The 17512-nt window shown below is 44.8% G+C and overlaps 1 long non-coding RNA gene across 3 annotated transcripts; it reads left to right on the forward strand.

The window, feature by feature from the left end:
* Window positions 1–9814: 9814 nt before the first annotated feature.
* On the forward strand, window positions 9815–14965 carry LOC111094435. 3 transcript variants are annotated; one of them, XR_005385012.1, is made up of 4 exons: window positions 9815–9904; window positions 11542–11678; window positions 12494–12561; window positions 14658–14965. It is a non-coding gene; the product is annotated as an uncharacterized LOC111094435 (long non-coding RNA). The 3 variants fall into 3 exon arrangements; XR_005385011.1 differs by lacking the exon at window positions 9815–9904 and adding an exon at window positions 9911–11050; XR_005385010.1 differs by lacking the exon at window positions 9815–9904 and adding an exon at window positions 9911–10331.
* The last annotated feature ends 2547 nt before the right edge of the window (window positions 14966–17512 follow it).

Raw genomic sequence — 17512 nt, forward strand, 5'->3', positions numbered from 1 at the left:
TCTGAACATCAACCATGTACCAAGCATGAAGGATTCAGAGATGACTAGGATCTGGTCCTGGCCTTTGCTTCCTAAAAGGTGAGCCTTCTTTCTCTTTCCTCCTCCTCCTCAATTCTTTGCAGACATCTACTACCCAGGAAAGCTTCTCTGCAGTTGCTTGATCAGTGTCTCCCTTCTGTCTCCAAGCATGGCTAGTGGCTCCTAGAAGACAGGGACCACATGTGTCTCATTCACTATTACATTCCCAGTGCCCAACAAAGCATCTGATACAAGTTGACTCTTGTACTGGGTTGAATAATGCCAACCCCCCCTACCCTCGCCAGGGTTCACGTCCACCCAAAACCTCAGGATATGATCTTATTTGGAAATACGGTCTTTACAGTTATAGTTAGTTAAGATAAGGTCATACTGAATTAGGTGAGCCTTAAATCCAGCATGACTGATATCCTTAAAAGAAGAGGAGAAGATATACAGAGGCACACACACAGAAGGAAGAAGTTCATGTGATGACAGGGGCAGAAGAGTGGGGTGAAGTTGCTGCAAGACAAAGAAAGCCAAGAATTACCAGAAGCCATCAGAAGTCAGAAAGATGCAAAGAAGAAAAGGGAAGGCAACATTTGTAATGGTCTTCTCAGGTTTTCAAGATCTTTTTGGAAGCATTAAGAACCTAGATCTCTAAGCAACATGGAAGGCATGTGGCACAGTAGTTAAGGAACTGGACCTCCAATCAGACTCCTGGGCTTGAGTCCTGGTCCTACCACTTGCTAACCTTTGGAGCCTTAGACTAGTTACTTAACCTCTGTGTGCTCAGTTTTCGCATCTGTAAAATATGGATAATCGGTAACCTTAACTGTGAAGAGGATTTAATGAGAATAGACATGTAAAGTACAAACCCGCAGTCGTGAGTATACAGCCATGAGCCATTCGTGGCTATGGAACACTGAAATAATGGCTCATCCAAACTGAGATGTGCTTTAAGTAAAATTCACACCAGATTTTGAATGCTTAGTATGAAGAAAAGAGCACAAACATCTTGTTAGTATTCCTTTTATATGAATCACATGTTGAAATGAGAATATTTTTAATGTATTGGAGATCTAAGAAAATATATTATTAAAGTCAACTTCATCTTGTGTGTGAATGAGTGTGTGTGTGTGTGTGTGTGTGTGTCTACTAGAGAATTTAAAATCACCTATGTGATATAAATGCACAGCTCATATTATACTTTTATTGGACAACCCTGGAATAAATGGTGTTTGAACACAAAATTATTTCCACTTAAAATATGAAGGATCATTATAAAATTTTGGTGTTGGTTACCGATTCAAGAGCAGGATATAAAAGATTAGCATGGGGGCAGTGAAATAATTCTGTGCATAAGACAGAGTCTGTAGTGTTACTGGCCCACTAGAGGTGCCTCTCTCAAGTTACCTGTCTTCTCCGGCAGTCACCAGTATGTGAGCACTTATATGTCAGGCTCTATACTAAGTATTTTGCACTCATCGTCTTGTTGAATAATATAGTCCTGTGATTTGCAAATCACATATGTAGCATATAATACATAAGTGTAATTTAGAGCTGATGTCAAGTTTCCTATTAAGTGAATATACATCAGTTGCTCTTGAACAATAATGATCCTTCTGGAGTAGGAAAGAAATGGTAGTCATGGCAAGTGTGTCCCCATCGCAGCCCATAGTGAACACCTCTGATCTCGGTACGTCCTTGGGAGTGTGATTCATCTGATCCGTCTTTGTGGGAAAAGGGCAAAAATCCCTTCTGGATAAAGAGCAAAAGAGTAGAAAACCTTCTAAAGTCTGACATTTCCTGGAAGCATCACTGACCCTTAAATCTTAAAGCTCTGTGCCCTCCAGACCTGAAATAGAAATCGACTTGGAGAGTACTTCTCTTTTGAGTTGAGGTGCTGAAAAACAAATGCTCCCCACCCACTTTCTTTTAAATTCCAATTGAATTAATCCCTGAAGGAATTGTAATCTCCCATCAGTAGGTGATATAAAGCCATGGCATCTACACAGAGGGAAGAACAAAGTGTCAGTCTTGTCTCTGTTGGGGTGACATCTGAGCTGTGTACTCTTTGCTTCTGCAAGATGGGGCATGAGATTTTCTTGGCATTGAATTTGCAGTCTCTGAGCCAAAAGGAGCAAAACCACTGTGAGTTTTGGATTAGGCTTTTTACGTTATTCTCTGAAAGACACCAGAGTGACGGTGCCTCTTCGTCTTCACGGGGCACCAGAACAACCTCCTCTTTCCCATTTCAAGATAGAATGAGAGTGAAAGAATTGGCTGGGGCCGCTGGAATGAGAGCAGATGAGGGATACTGGTTAGATGCCTTTTTGCAGTGTCCCTGGAGAGGGTCCAGTTAAGTCAAGACCTGGGTAGTAGGAATTTGAGAGTGTTTTTCATTTGGGTCGGATGTTTTTAAGAATGAGAATATCTTACCAGGAAACTTTCTCAGACTCTGGTGACCAAGTCTATAGACATGCTGCCTTTTCTTTCATCCTCAACATCTCTTCTGTAGAATAGAGATGTCCCTTCACCTCTGAAGGCCAGTCCTGCATGTTCAGATTGGCTTTGTTTTCTTCCAGTCTTCTCTTTATACTGTGGTTCATCTGGAACCCCACTTCCTTCCCCAGGAGCTGTTCTTCCTTTCGGCAACCCTTCATGGCTGAGTTGTCTCTGCTTGCTATCTCTGCTTCCCCACCTGCTCTGTCTCTGTGTAATATCACTTTTACTGACTCCACCTGAATAGTTCTTAGTGAGAGACACCCAGGTGACCAAATCCAATGGCTGTTTTGCTACTTTCATATTGCTTGGAATCCCAGTAATATTCCGACTGACTCATACCATCCTGAAATATTTCTTCCCCAGTGACACAACACTCTTTTGGCTTTCCAGTAACCTCCCTGCCCCACCTCAGACTTTTTGACTGAACTTTTAATATTGTAATAACACAGGGTTCACCACTAGGCCGGTGAGTCTTTTCCCTTGATTTTTTTCCAAAGCTATCTTACCTATGCCTGGGGCTCCAACTGTCCAATTATGCACTCTGAATTTTGTCTCCAGCTCAGATCTCTCTTCCAAGACCCAGTAGGTGGTATATCCAACTACCTGCTCAGCTTTTCCACTTGAATATCTCAGAGTCCCCACAAATCCCCAATCTCTCTCAATGCCCTTCTCTCCATCCACTTACTCCTGATCCTTCTGAGATGGCATACACTGGTTCTCCTCCATCACATGTCACCAAAGGGATGGTTCCACCATCCACCCAAAACACAAATAGAAACCCAAGCCTCATATTTTGTATTTCTTTCTTCCTAACCCCTTCTATCCAATCAATCACCAATTTCTAAATATCACTTTATCTCAACAACCCCACTGGGCTCATGCAAAAAGCCTTTCTACTGCTGTCCCACACCCACACTCGTCCAACTAAGATTCCACAGTATAGCCAGAATGAATCTCAACATTCACACACATTAATTCATTCCCTTACTTAAAATGCTAAAATTGCCTCTTATTTCTGTCTGGAAATATCCTCAATCCTTAAAAGGGCCCCAAAGCTCCTACATTATCTGGCCCACTGTCTACTGGCCTCCCTTGTGCCCATCTCGCCCTCCCTCCTCTCTCTCCCACCACACTCATTTGTGGGCTCCTCCACAAAGCCAAGCTCATTTCTGCTCAGAATCGTCACACATTTAACTCTTTCTTCCCACTCCCTTGCCTATGCCTGTGGATCCTTCAGATCGCAGCTGAATTTGTGTGTGTGTGTGTGTGTGTGTGTGTGTGTGTGAAGTGGATTCCTATCCCCCAACAAGATCAGTTCCCTATAAGACATGCTCTCTCATGCTCTCTCTCAGTATGCGAGTCTGCACTCTCTGATCTTCTAAGCCTTATAAGAATTGTAGTTAAATTACTAACGATACATGTGCTGCCAAAGCAAACACATTAAATTACTAATTATAAAATTACTATCTCAATGCTCATTTCTCCTCTCCGTGAAGACGGAAGACTGTTTGCTTGTTGTACTTCTGACTCTCTGTACGCAGTACATAGAAGTCATCTAATAAATACCTGTTCAGGGAACAACATCTAGATGGCATGGGGAGAAGACAAGAATTTTCATAAATATATGTCTAAAGTATTGCATCCTTTATCTTTTATTTTTAAGCGAATTTTAAATGAAGTGACCGGTATTTAAGTAAAAATTTGAGTGATTAAAGAGACCAAGTTAGTAGAATAGGAAACAAAGGAAGAATTTTAAAAATCAATAACAATGATACTTGCAGTACTTACTACACCATTATTGACAACTTTCCAACTATGTATCTTCCTGAGAAGTACAAATACAGATATCTTTATTTAATGCCTTTGAATGCAACTTTCTTTTTTTTTTCTCATTATTGCTCTATTAGGAGCCACTGTAGATAGCTTTTTTCTACTCATCTCCCCCATCCCAAGACATTTTAATACCACAGATATACTGTTTATCTATGCACTGCATGTATATCTATTTCTTTGTGCATTAAAAGTAAAAGTTTTTCATTCCCTGGGAACAGATTTTGGTTCCCTTAAGGGTGAGATTACCCCTGTTGAGAATGTATGAGGTAGAGTGATTGTTTAAAGATAACAAGGAACATGAACACATTAATAAGCACCCTTAAATTCATTGTCAGAGGGCTGAAAAAATGTAAACTATGTCATTGCTATCTTCCCACCTCTAGGAAGTTGTCTCCAGTTAGCTAGCTTGATATATAGAGCAAATTATCTGCTCCATATGGGCACCATGGCTCAATCAATGCTGTCTTTCAGGATAGGAGGGTATTTCATCCAGAACTAATTGTCTGATATAGGACTCCTATAATTACTGCAAACTTTGACAGCCTAGGATATTACTGAACTGAAAGCAAGCTTGAAAATATAATAATAATAATAATAATAATAATAATAATGAAAATATAATAATATCACAAAGCAAAGAATTTCTGGGTAGAAAGTGTAAGGTTTTTACTCAACTGACTGTTGATTATCATAAAATATAGAATCATGGAGAAAGTATCCAATAGAACATTATTTTGAACAAATATGCTTTTCTGGATAAAACACCCTATTGCTCACCAATGATCATATTACTAAACATCTAGGAGTCAATCATAGTTATCATTTGAATCTCTTTCGGTGATTGATACATTTGCTACATTACCAGTGTCAAAAATGTCTTTCCCTGGACCTTTTTTCATTTTTTAAGAAAGCTTTTTTAAAAATTAAGAGTTGCATGTGTATAAGTCCAACTTTTTATTGAGCAGGTCTTAAGGCTTTTAGGGACTTTGGGCCAGAAACCATGGGAATGGCTTTTGTAAATATCACATTAGCATAATAAGCAGCAGATTTTGATTTTGCAATGGGAATACACATGTTATCCAGTACTAAAAATAGATTATTGAGATTATCTTGAAACGAACTTCAGTAATCCCAGCACACAAAATGGATCATATGGAAAAATCTTGTGTTCCAAGGGAGTTTCTCACTCTGAGAACTATCCAGGTGTGCCATTGGACACATAGTTTACCTAGCTTTCAGAGCTCTCACACAAAATAATTTCTTTTAATTTGTAATAAGATCTACAAAAGAAAAGGACCTCATCTTACTCGATTATCTGAAACTACATAATCTTCTTGAAAGAAAAGCAAGGACAGCAGTAAGCAAATAATTCATTTTTTAATTCATTATTTAATTTATTTTTTAAAAAGATTTTCTTCATTTTAGAGAGAGAAATTGTGAGCAGGGGGAGGGACAGAGTGGGAGGGAAAGAGACAAGTAGACTCCGCATTGAGTGCTGAGTGGGGAGCTGGACATCCCAACCCTGAGATCATGACCTGAGCCAAAGTCAAGAGTCTGACAATGGATTGAGCCACTCAGGCACTCCACAAATGGTTCGTTTTATATGCACTGAGGTGTTAACACTATATCCCCAATAAGCCTACAGAATATAGGGGAGACAAAAACTCTGGTCCATATATCCTGATAATTATGTAGAAGGGATTATCAGCAGTCACTGAGCATCAGAGTCGGGAGAGGGAATCTTAAAACATACAGATTTGCAGACGCTATTTCCAGACAGTCCAGTTCAGTCTCAGGATGACTTCAGGCATCGTTTTCAAAAAAAAAAAAAAAATCTCTAGATCATTCTAGGGTACAGCCAAGTTTGAGAACTGCTCTACACAGAAATTGAGATGGGGAGAAGAATTATCTCAGCATGAGTGATGCTTGATTGATGTTGAAAGGTACTAAGTGGGGGGATCTTTCTTTATTCTGCTCTTGGACCCCTGAGCATCTGATATTTCTGCATCTCTTATTAAACTGATTTGATTTTATGGCCAGGGCCTTGACTCATCCACTTTCTCTGCTTGCCTGTCATAGACAGAATGTTTGTGTCTTCCCAGAATTCCTAGGTTGAAGCTCTAATTCCCAATGTGATAGTATTTGGAGCCTATGAGAAGTTATTAGATTTAGATAATGTCCAGAGGGTTGAGCCTCCGTGGTGGGATTAAGGTCCTGAACAGAAGAGCCTGAGAACTCCCCTCTCTCCCTGCCCTGCACTGCAAGAAAGTGTCTGTCTACAAACCAGAAGGCAGGTCCTCACCAGGAGCTGAATCTGCAGGCACCTTGATCTGAGACCTCCTCAACTCCACAACTGTGAGAAATAACTGTCTACTAAGTTACCCAGTCTATGGGATTTGTTACAGCTGCCCAAGCTGGCGAAGATAGCCCCCTTGGGTAAGCCCTTCTCTCGGGGTCTTTGTCTCTCATCGTGGTGTTTGATATGACCTAACAATTTGAGATTGACTAATGGATGTTGGTTCTCTAGATTTCTCAGCCCAAAAGGAAAACTTCAATTTTTTCTTTATTTTTTTATTTTTTGCCAGGTGCCATTTTACCTGCTCCCAAATTTTGCTGATCCCAGGATTCAGATGGGAATTCCACGGATAGATTGTAACTTATAGAAAGGCAAGACACGTGATCCACTTAGATCTCTATGCTTATAATTGCTGTGAATCTGTAACAAGTGAACCCTGTGTGGTGTTATCCACTCTATAAAGAAGATCGATGTCCACCTCAGACCTCAGCATTGCTTGTGTAAACCCAGACTCCACGTATCCTCTAAAAATATACATTGAATAGCTTTGGGCTGTGAGTTGGATTTAGCTCCAAAATTTTTTTTTAAGATTTATGTATTTATTCATGAGAGACATAGAGAGAGAGAGAGAGACAGACAGACAGACAGACAGACAGAGGCAGGGGGAGAAGCAGGCTCCTCACGGGGAGCTCGATGCAGAACTTGATACTGGATCCCAGGATCAAGACCTGAGCCGAAGACAGGCACCCAACAGCTGAGCCACCTAGGAGTCCCCCAAAATTATTTTAAATGCTTAACATGATTGCTTTTATCAAAGTAAGGTGCAGATATTTTTTACTGTCCTGCCTGGAGATCAATGCATGAATACAATTAACTTGCCTGAATGGGTTGAGAGTCTACTAGAAGGAAGGCGTAGCTCTTGTGCGTGCACGGAGCTCATAAGAATGCTTGTTTTAGCCAGGACTTTTTGGCATTCAGGTTGGTATTTGGTTTTGAAGGGTTTACAAATAAGAAATCTTTAATTGAGCACTTACTGTATTGCTGGGATAGTGTGAGAGCCTTTGGGAAAAGCAGAACATATGAGCTTGGTCAAAGGATAGACACACACAATATGAAAACAGCAGTGAACCACATGAGGATTTTTTTTTTTTTTAAGAGAGAGAGAGAGGGAGTAGGGACGGGCAGAGGGAAAGAGAATCTTAATTAAGGAGGCTCCATGCCCACCATGCAGAGCGGGACGTGGGGCTCAGTCTCACAACCCCAAGATCATAACCTGAGCTGAAATCAAGAGTCAGATGCTTAGCCAACTGAGCCACCCAGGCGCCCCAAAGCCACCTGGGGGTTCTGAGGAGAGGAAAGTCAGTGAGAGGTAGTCAGGAAAGGTTTCTTGAAGGAGACAGGAGTTGCGGTGAGCACAGAAAGCTGTGTAAGATTTAAATAGAGATAAAAAGAGTATATTTCAGGAAAGAGGAACTACCTGTCTGAAAGACTCGAGGCAAGACGTGCAGTATTCAAGACCATCAGGCAGACCTGGATGTGTGACCTTGAGCCGGTTCCCTAACCATTCTGAGCCTAATGTTGCTCATGTCTTCCCTGGAGGCAATGAGAATCAGCTAATCAGTATAATTCTCAAGGTGGTTGGGAGGATTATGTGAAATCGGCCCTTAAAGGAGCATCTAGAACAAAGGGCATCCATTAAAAGGTAGATTGTCATCATACTTATGATTAATTAGTACCATTATAATTTAATCAAGAAAAGTTTCCAACAAGAAAAAGGTGGGGCTGTCTATTGACCATCGAATGTGTCTTGATTACGGAATACCATAAATTTGAAAAGAAGGAATAATAAGAAATCAGTTCTTGAACAGCTGAATAACTATGAAAAAGAGAGTTAAGGAGGATCTAGGAGGTGGGTTTCAGCTGTATTTATGGGAGTGTGAGAACCACTCTTAGGCTCTCTTGGTAACCCAGGTATTGGCTTAAAGACGTCCTTTCATGAGAGAATAACCGTATGAAATGCCATTGTTCACGTGGAAAGAGATTTGGGCAGAAATGTGTGACTTTTCTCACCTCACTTGTTAAAAGTCATAAAAGCCCCTTCTCAGTTATTATTAGAAAGAAAAATATGTTTTTCCAGCGACATACTATTCAGGGACTGGGAATGTTTGTCCTGAACACCCCTTTTAGCAAGGGCATTATGCTATTATGCCAGGCTGAGATATTTATTTCTGGAGGTCTGGTGGTGTGGGGGGGTTGTTTGGGTTTGGCTGGGGTTGGGTTTTTTGAGGAGGAAAAGAGGAAGTGACTTGAGAGTAAAACATTCCTTCCTCAAAGAGGCAGATCCCATGATTTTAATTAGGAAGCCGTGTAGTGTGTTCAGCTGGGCAGTCTGTCAGCACTTGTGGGTCTGGCAGGCTCCGACAACTGGAGCTCAGCTGCTCCATACTCTGGAGAAGCTGACCACTAAGTCCTCACATTAACTGCAGATGGCACTGCAGGGCATGGCGTGGGTTTCCCACCACCATCCCTTCCACTCCCACCAGCGAATGCAGCCAAGCAGGGCTGGCTCCACCCTGTGGAGGGTCTGGATCGCTTGCAGGCTTAATCATTCTCTGTCCCCTCATCGTTGGACTCATGCAGCAGGAAAGTGCTCAGGTCAACACCTGTTGTCTCCAGGGGGAAGAGTCTCAGAAACTACAAAGCGCCCCAAACCAATCTCCTGTAGTTTCATATAGAAAAAAAAAAAAAAAGAAGAAGAAGAAGAAGAAACTACCCTGGACAGAGAAATGTAGACTGAGGTCCTGCCCAATTACCCCCAATGCCGTCCGTTCCCACCTGGAGCCACTGAGACAGGATGCGGACCATGCATAAAGATTCCTCAGCTTTTTCTTTCTCAACCCAATTTCTACATTTTACACGTTTGTTGATAGTCAGCATCAGAAGAATAAAGGGCTTTGGTAGGAGTGTTGTGAAAAGGGTGATAAAACACTACTTCAAATTCGCTACTTATTAAAACTGTAGAAGTTTTCGTGCGGATGAAGGTCAAAAGTGTTGGCTGAATTATACTGTTTGCATTATACTTGCTGGCTTGCCTGTGGATTTAGGCATTCTTGTGCCACCTTTCCAGAGAAAATCAGAAGCTGCCTAGATAAAGGGTTGCTAGAGAAACGGAATGCGGTGACAGGAAGTGTAATCGCCCTCTACAAATCTGTGCTCTTGCAGGCCAAACGACTTTCCTTTGGCGGCATTACGGTGAGGGGTAAGGACGGACACGCGTGGGAACTACAGAAGATGAGGCCTTAACACTCCTCTCGGCATAAAAATCTCCGGAGGAATGAGAGGCCAAGGAATCTGCATTTTAATGTTCCAGCTGATTGTGATGCAATCGTCCTCCATCCACAGTTTCAGGAATGCTAGCGGAGTCGAACCGCTGGAGCGCTGGTGTTGAAAGACACAACCACTTCCCACCACATGGCCTCTATGCTGATGTTTCAGGGGATCTGATTTCCATTTGGTATCGTGCAAGCCCCATCACTGCAAAGCCTGGGTTAGCAGTGTTGGCTTGAGTGAGGGAAGAAGGCTAAATATCCGGGATTTGCCAAATTCAGGATGTGTCTATGACATGACATTAGGTGTCAGAGAATTAACAAATATTTCTACCAGTGTCTTCAAAGGGCAGGTATTAATTTTCACACTAAATCATGCATTAGTTCAGGAAAAAGAGAGCCACATGAATTTCAAATTTAGGGTGCACAAAAATCCCCCCTTATCTACTTTTTGTCTCCTCTCAGAATAAAAGTTAGATTTTTTACCTAAGAAAATTTCACACTGTACAGATTTTAAATCTGTAGTTACCAACCCACATATTTCTAAGAATGTTATGCAATTTTAGTCATAAAGCAAAAAGGTATAATAAAGCCTCTTACAAATAACAATAATCTTAGGAACTTAAAAATAAGAATAGACCTCAATGAGAAACACCTATCCTTGACCACGTTCCCTAACTCCAAAGCACGTCCCAAGAAATTACTGGAGATGATTTATTAAAATCACCAAGCCAATAGGTGCTGAGAAAAAAAAAATCTGGACGGTGAAGAGTATGATTTGGATTTTAGTGACCACATGGGCTCCCTTCAAAGATTCTTCTAGGAAGATACGACTGTGCTGTTTTCTGCAGAAAGAGCTCACGTCTTGGCTCTGCCTCACATCGGCTGTGTAACCCCGGGCAGGTTACTTGGCCTCCCTGAGCATCAGCCTCCGTATCTACAGTCGTGGAGAGAACAATGTCCACCTACAAGTGTGATTATTAGAAGTCAGTGAGATAAACTATATACTTAGTAAATCTGACATTTTCTCCATGGCAATATGAATATCTAATTGAGAAAGCAAGAAAAGCAAGTAAGGATGAAATAAATAATTTAGAGTCTTCTTTCTAAACAGTTAAGAAAATGTAACAGAGGAGATCACAACGGCCAAGACGAGCCTTTAAGAGAAACTCGGGTTTAAATCCCGACTCGGCCATTGAGTAACCTCGCGGCTGAGGGCATCTACCTGAAAGCTTCTAAGCTTTAGGCTCCTCGTTCGTGAAAAGGAGCCCAAGGGAGAGAGACCGTGAGAATTTCCAGGAGAGAAAAAAATATGAGCTACTTAGCATAGGGCCTGGAATAAGGTAAGTCCTTGCTCCACGGTGGTCGTTCTCCACGCCGTTATCTCATTATGATCATTATTATTAACAATGCAGAACGGATCAAGATGCTCGAATGTTCCTCTCCAGACAACCTTATTTGGTTCAAGTCCAGTAAGTTTGCAAAAGGTTAAATGATATGATCTTGGCTTTCTGGCAGAACAACTTTATCAGCCTTAAAAGCAACCTCTAAACTGTTTTCCAGATCACTGGAGGTTGGCCACGTGGTCCTCGGCTTCCAAGTCCTGGAGCGACTGTCATCTGTGCAGGCAGCTGCGGCCAGCCGAGTGGAGACCTCGCGCGCCTCGCGGAGAAGCCAGGCCCCAGCCCTTGAATAAAGAGGTGGGCAAGACGTTCAGCAATGTGGTGCACAACACGGGAAGTGTCTGTGCCCCCGGAAATCCATTCCATTCTGGTAAAATGTGGGCCTTGTAGACCCTTAAAGAGATAAAAATGTATATAGAGTCAACTCAGTTGTTCAGGTGGGTAATAAAAGATGAATTTAGACACGAATTTCATATTAGGTAACAGGTACACAAGTCATAAGCCAAGTCTTTGCTTGCCGTAGAAGCAGATAGGGATGGGCTCCACCGGTGACTTCCAGAGAGGCCGGGGACGAAGGTGTGACTGCCGTTTGAGCCCGTGCAGTAGTGACCCAAGGTGGGGACAGTGGGTACGCAAGACTCTGCTCCTTTGGATCTTTAGAAAGAAGGTGTGGGGAGAGAAGCCTAACCCTGACCCGTGACTCCCGCCACCTGCTGCCAGAGATCAGCGGCAGCTCTCCTCTGAGTGGCTCTGACTTTCCGGGGAATCTGCACTCAGCCCCGGTTTTAGGGGTTTTCACATGACCGCTAACCCAGGAACCTCTCATTCACTGGAAGACAGTGACATCCATAAAATCTATTTTCTCGTTCTCAGAAAGATCATTTTCTACCCATTTTCTTTGATAAGTATTTCCCACGCGCCTGTGTGAGGCACTTGTGACGTGTCCGCACTGAATGCCCCATAACTAGGCCCATCAGCCCCAAGAGACCTGGAGCCCCTGACGTCTGCCCTGGCAGGTGTCCAGCTACAGGTCCTAAAGATGGCAAATCCGAAGCTGGGCGGATGGGGGCGTGAGGATCTGTCTTGACTGTAAATCGGTGTTCCTCTTCCAGATGTGAAGGAAAGACAGTGATGCAGAGCCTGTGTCCTAGAGGCTGAGGACAGACCCAGTGGCAGGAAGGTACCCACAGGACCCCTGGCGGGAGGTGGGGGATGACAGAGCCTGAAGGAAAGGAGAAACTGCACCTGCTGGGAGCAATCGGGAGAGCTTCCTGGAGGAGGCGCATTCCGGAGGGCCGGACTGGCAGGGGTACAAACAGGCGGGGACGTCCAGAGCGCTCCTCGTGGAATCTGCGGGAGGGGAGGCTGCGGGGAGCCTGCGGGGAGGCTGCGGGGAGCCTGCGGGGGCCCCGAGTCCCGGCCGGTCCAGTCTGTGGGTGAAGGGGTCTCTGAGAACTGCTTTGGCAAGAGCGGCGGCGGCCGAGCTGTGTCTTCGGGACGCGGATCTGGAGCCGGGACAGGAGCGGCGGCCGAGCGCCCCGGGGGCAGGACCCCCTCGGCCGGGAGAGGCGGGTCTGCACGGTCCGGGCCAGCTTCCCCGCTGCTCCTAAATGGGTTCTCGGGTGGGAGGACGGAAGCCGCAAGCCGGAGAGGGGAGGCCAGGGAGAGCCGGGGAAGGAGGAAGGGGGGTGCGTGGGGGTGCTGGGGGTGCGGGGCGGTGCTGGGGGTGCGGGGCGGTGCTGGGGGTCCGTGGGGGTGCGGGGCGGGGTGCGTTGGGGTGCGGGGCGGGGTGCCTGGGGGTGTGGGGGGTGCGGGGCGGGGTGCGTGTCGGTGCTTGGGGTCCGTGGGGGTGCGGGGCGGGGTGCGTGTCGGTGCTGGGGGTGCATGGGGGTGCGGGGCGGGGTCCGTGGGGTGCGGGGCGGGGTGCGTGTCGGTGCTTGGGGTCCGTGGGGGTGCGGGGCGGGGTGCGTGGCGGTGCTGGGGGTGCATGGGGGTGCGGGGCGGGGTCCGTGGGGGTGCGGGGCGGGGTGCGTGTCGGTGCTTGGGGTCCGTGGGGGTGCGGGGCGGGGTGCGTGTCGGTGCTGGGGGTGCGTGGGGGTGCGGGGCGGGGTCCGTGGGGGTGCGGGGCGGGGTGCGTGTCGGTGCTGGGGGTCCGTGGGGGTGCGGGGCGGGGTGCGTGGCGGTGCTGGGGGTCCGTGGGGGTGCGGGGCGGGGTGCGTGGCGGTGCTGGGGGTGCATGGGGGTGTGGGGCGGGGTGCGTGGGGGTGCTGGGGGTGCGTGGGGAGTCCGGGGGGTGCGTGGGGGTGCGGGGCGGGGTGCGTGGGGGGTGGTATTAGATCCACTGCCCATTAGGACTTGGGAACTTGCAGTGAACATCTCCAACTCGCAAACGCCAGCCCCGGGCGCGCGCAGGGAAGGCCTGAGTCTCGCGCCCCGCGTTCTGCCGCGGTCCGTTCCGGGTTTCGACGATGTGCCCCAGCCCGTGGGATGCCAACGTGGGGGCTGCACAAAGGGACGTGGGACTGCGCCGTACACTTTTTGCAAACTTCTTGCAAGCCTATGATTAGTTCAGAATAAAAGGGTTTTGTGGGGTTTTTTTGTTTTTTATTTTGCAGAAGTGAGCACACGTCGTGCGCCGCCCCAAGGCCGCCCCTGGCCTTGCTGCGTCTGCGGCTGCCCAGGCCCGGCAGCCCAGGGCGACCCGGCGGGGCACTGCCCTGGGGACCTGTCCCAGTCTCAGGGACGTGCCCCTTTAATCTTTGACCTTCCTCAAAACCCTGTACTACCCTAATCTCCCAAAAAGAGTTGTTATTTTTTTCTAGATGTATCAAAGTTCACAAGTTTTCCATTTCAAAGCCTTTCTTATTCTGTGACCTGGTGCAACAAAAGAGCAAAGAAAAAAAAGTTTTCTATTCACATTTTCTTTTAAATTTTCTGCATCTCAGATTTGTTCAAATCATTATACATTATTCTCGAAAAGCTCTACAGGTCCTTATTCTTTCTTGATTCTCTTTTATATCACTGCGATAATTTCAGCCCCCTACTTTGCCACACAAAACCCATTTTTCTGCAAAACTCTTAGTATGCTATAAATTCCTACTTGCCATCTCCTCTATTTTTAAGACTCCCTGATTATATGATGAAACAAGCATATTCATTTAAGATGCTTAGAACAGTCTGTGTCACATTAGTATTTAATAAATTAGAAATGTTTTATTTGCTACCTCCCCTTAATGCCTTTTAGAAGCATGATTTTTTTTTTTTTTTAAATTAAAGGCAGGCTGCAACCGGCAGCGCCTCATTTGGATGTATCTGGAGTCTTGGAAGCTTGACACCCTACCTTCTCATACAAATGGACCGTGAGAGCTTGCGAGGGACACCCACATAACCAGCCAGATGAGCTGGATCAACCCTGCTGATCAATGTGATGACAGATGTCACAGCCGTCTTGCCCTCACATCCTAGAAGTGTGATTTTTAAAAATTCTTTAGCTTCCAATTTTTATTTTTGATGTTAATAAATATTTTGCTTTATTTTAAATCTAAGGAAAATATGCAAAGATAGAAAATATCAAAACCAGAAAATACCAGAGCAATCTCTCATACTTAAAACTAGTTTTCAGATAAGAGGATTTTTTAAAATTCTCTGATTTTTAGTGCCTACTGCCTCTAAACAAGGTCCCAAAAGATTTGATGTACATCCGTTAGTCTCCAGTCTCTTAGTCTATGGCGAATAATTATTCTAACTTAGAGCAAATTAGCTTAAACAGATAAACAAAAATCTAAGTCATCCCCTCTGAAAACCAGGCCTTCCACTTTTTTTTTTTTTTTTTTTTTTTTTTGGCATTCAAGCCTTGCAGCCTAGAGATTATGTTTACTGTAGAGGTAACAGATTCTCATTTTCTTGGACCATTTTGAAGGATGGGCCACTCCTTGGAAGGGTGAGGATCCTTTCCAAAGTTAACTGGGAGGGAGAGAAGTCTCTCATAACCAAAGCAAGAACTTCGAGCCCACGTGAACTGCAGGGAGGGGATCCTTCTTGGATTCGTCATGTAGATATCACCATGTAGGCAGCAGGTCTTAAGTGAGGGGTGTTAAGGTGGCGCCTCCACATGGAGAGAGACTGGGAAATTGTGCCAATTCTTTGGAGCTGAAGAGGATACATCTATAGTAGTCTTCTCGGGCTGCCATAACATGATTCCACATGTCTTGTGGTGCAAACAATGTTTATTTTCTCACAATTCTGGAGACCAGAAATTTAAGATCATGGTGCCAGCAGATTCAGTTCTGGTGAAAGCTCTCTTCCTAGCTTGTAGATAGTCACCTGGAAGTCCTTCTAATGGGCATGCACTTGGGGTGGGGGGGGGGGAGAGACAGAGACAGAGACAGAGAAAAGGAGGGGGGGAGAGAGGGAGAGAGAGAGAGATGGTTCTCTAGTGTCTCTTCCTATAAGGCCACTAGACATATGGAATCAGGGCCTATCCTTATGACCTCATTTAACCTTAATTACTTCATTAGAGACCTTATCTCCAAATGTAGCCACACTGAGTTAGAGCTTTCAACATCTGAGTCTGAAGTAGGACACACAGTCAGTTTCATAACAACATCCTAGGATGGTGTTTGGAGCAAGTCACCTGGAAGCCACCACTAGACATCATGACAGCTTCGTGATCATGCCCAAGTAAGAAATCCTCCTTCTTTGCAGTCCCTCAGGGCTCTAAGTTCTTGTTCTGTTGTGAGAGGCACATAGGGGCAGGATCTGAAAGTTACTCTTTAAAAAACATGCTGCATTTAACCTTTATCTGTAAAGCCTCTGGATTTATTTCTCTTCTGCTCTCCCTTGGCATATGTAACGTCTGCTCTGAGTTCCCCTTGTCTGCATTCAGATAAACCAAGGGAAGGGGACTGTGGCTGCACTTGGGCTAGAGATCCGGGCCATGGAGCACTGACTTCCCAGAGTTACCACATACAGTCATCACTGGGGGTGACAACTAGGAGCCCAAGTGAGCCCCAGCTGGAGCCTCTCTTCTCAGGTCAAATTCTGAAGGTTCAGAGATTATTAATTTAATAAATTAGGAAGTGTTTTCCATAATCCTTCACTTCTTTTTCTACTGTTATTTCTCCATTATTTCCCTTGGTCTTAGAATCTCAAAATGTGAGCTTTTTTGGAGATACAGTCTTTACAGAGGTAGTTAAGTACAACTGAGTTCATGTAAGTGGGCTCCAATCCAATATGACTCTAATCCAATATGACTGGTGTCCTTATGAAAAGGGGAAATTTGGATACAGAGACACACACACACAGGGAAGATGACGTAAAGGTGTGCACCTAGGGTGGCACCGTGTGAAGACTGGCTTATGGTACCTGAATCCAAGGAATTACCAGAAGCTGGGCAAAAGCATGAAGCAGATCCCTCCCTAGCACCAGAGAACATGGTCCAAGGCCAACAACGCCTTGACCTCAGACTTCTAGCCTGCAGAACTGTCAGACAATACATTTCTGTTGTCTAAGCCAGCGGCTTGTGGAACTCTGTTACAACAGCTCCAGAAATACTTCGGTGAAACAGGTTGAGGCTGGTTCTCATTGGCATTAGATTATACAGACCTTATTTGTTCGTTGCATTATTAGCCACTGATCATCTGGGACATTTATGGTTGATTGAAGAGTTCATCTTCAAAAGAAGAAAGACTGAACAGGGCCAGATGGGCATTTCAAGAGAACTGCTTTGAAAATATCAATTGCAAGGTAGTGAGGGAGAGTCTAGAGACAAAATTTTAAAGATGACAAAAATGATAGGAATGGAGACTAAGTCAGGGTTGCCAGGATTTAGAGAGGGAGAGAAGGGAGTGACTATAAAGAGGTCTAGGGAGTTCCCTGGTGGTGGCAGAGCAGTCCTGTGTCTTGATGGCTCTGGTGGTTGTACAAATCTGTACGTGGAATCAAATGTAATAGAACCATGCACACACTTGCCCAAAAAATAATAAATGCACTCAAATGCTGGTGAAATCCAACTAACATCTACAATCTAGTGAGTAGCATTGTTCTAACATCAATTTCCTGGAGTTACTTAAGTTGTTGGTTACCATTGGAGGAAGCTGGCTGGTGGATACACAGGTCCTCTCTGTCACATT

The sequence above is a fragment of the Canis lupus genome, chromosome 37, assembly GCF_011100685.1.
Source record: "Canis lupus familiaris isolate Mischka breed German Shepherd chromosome 37, alternate assembly UU_Cfam_GSD_1.0, whole genome shotgun sequence".
NCBI lineage: Eukaryota > Metazoa > Chordata > Mammalia > Carnivora > Canidae > Canis > Canis lupus.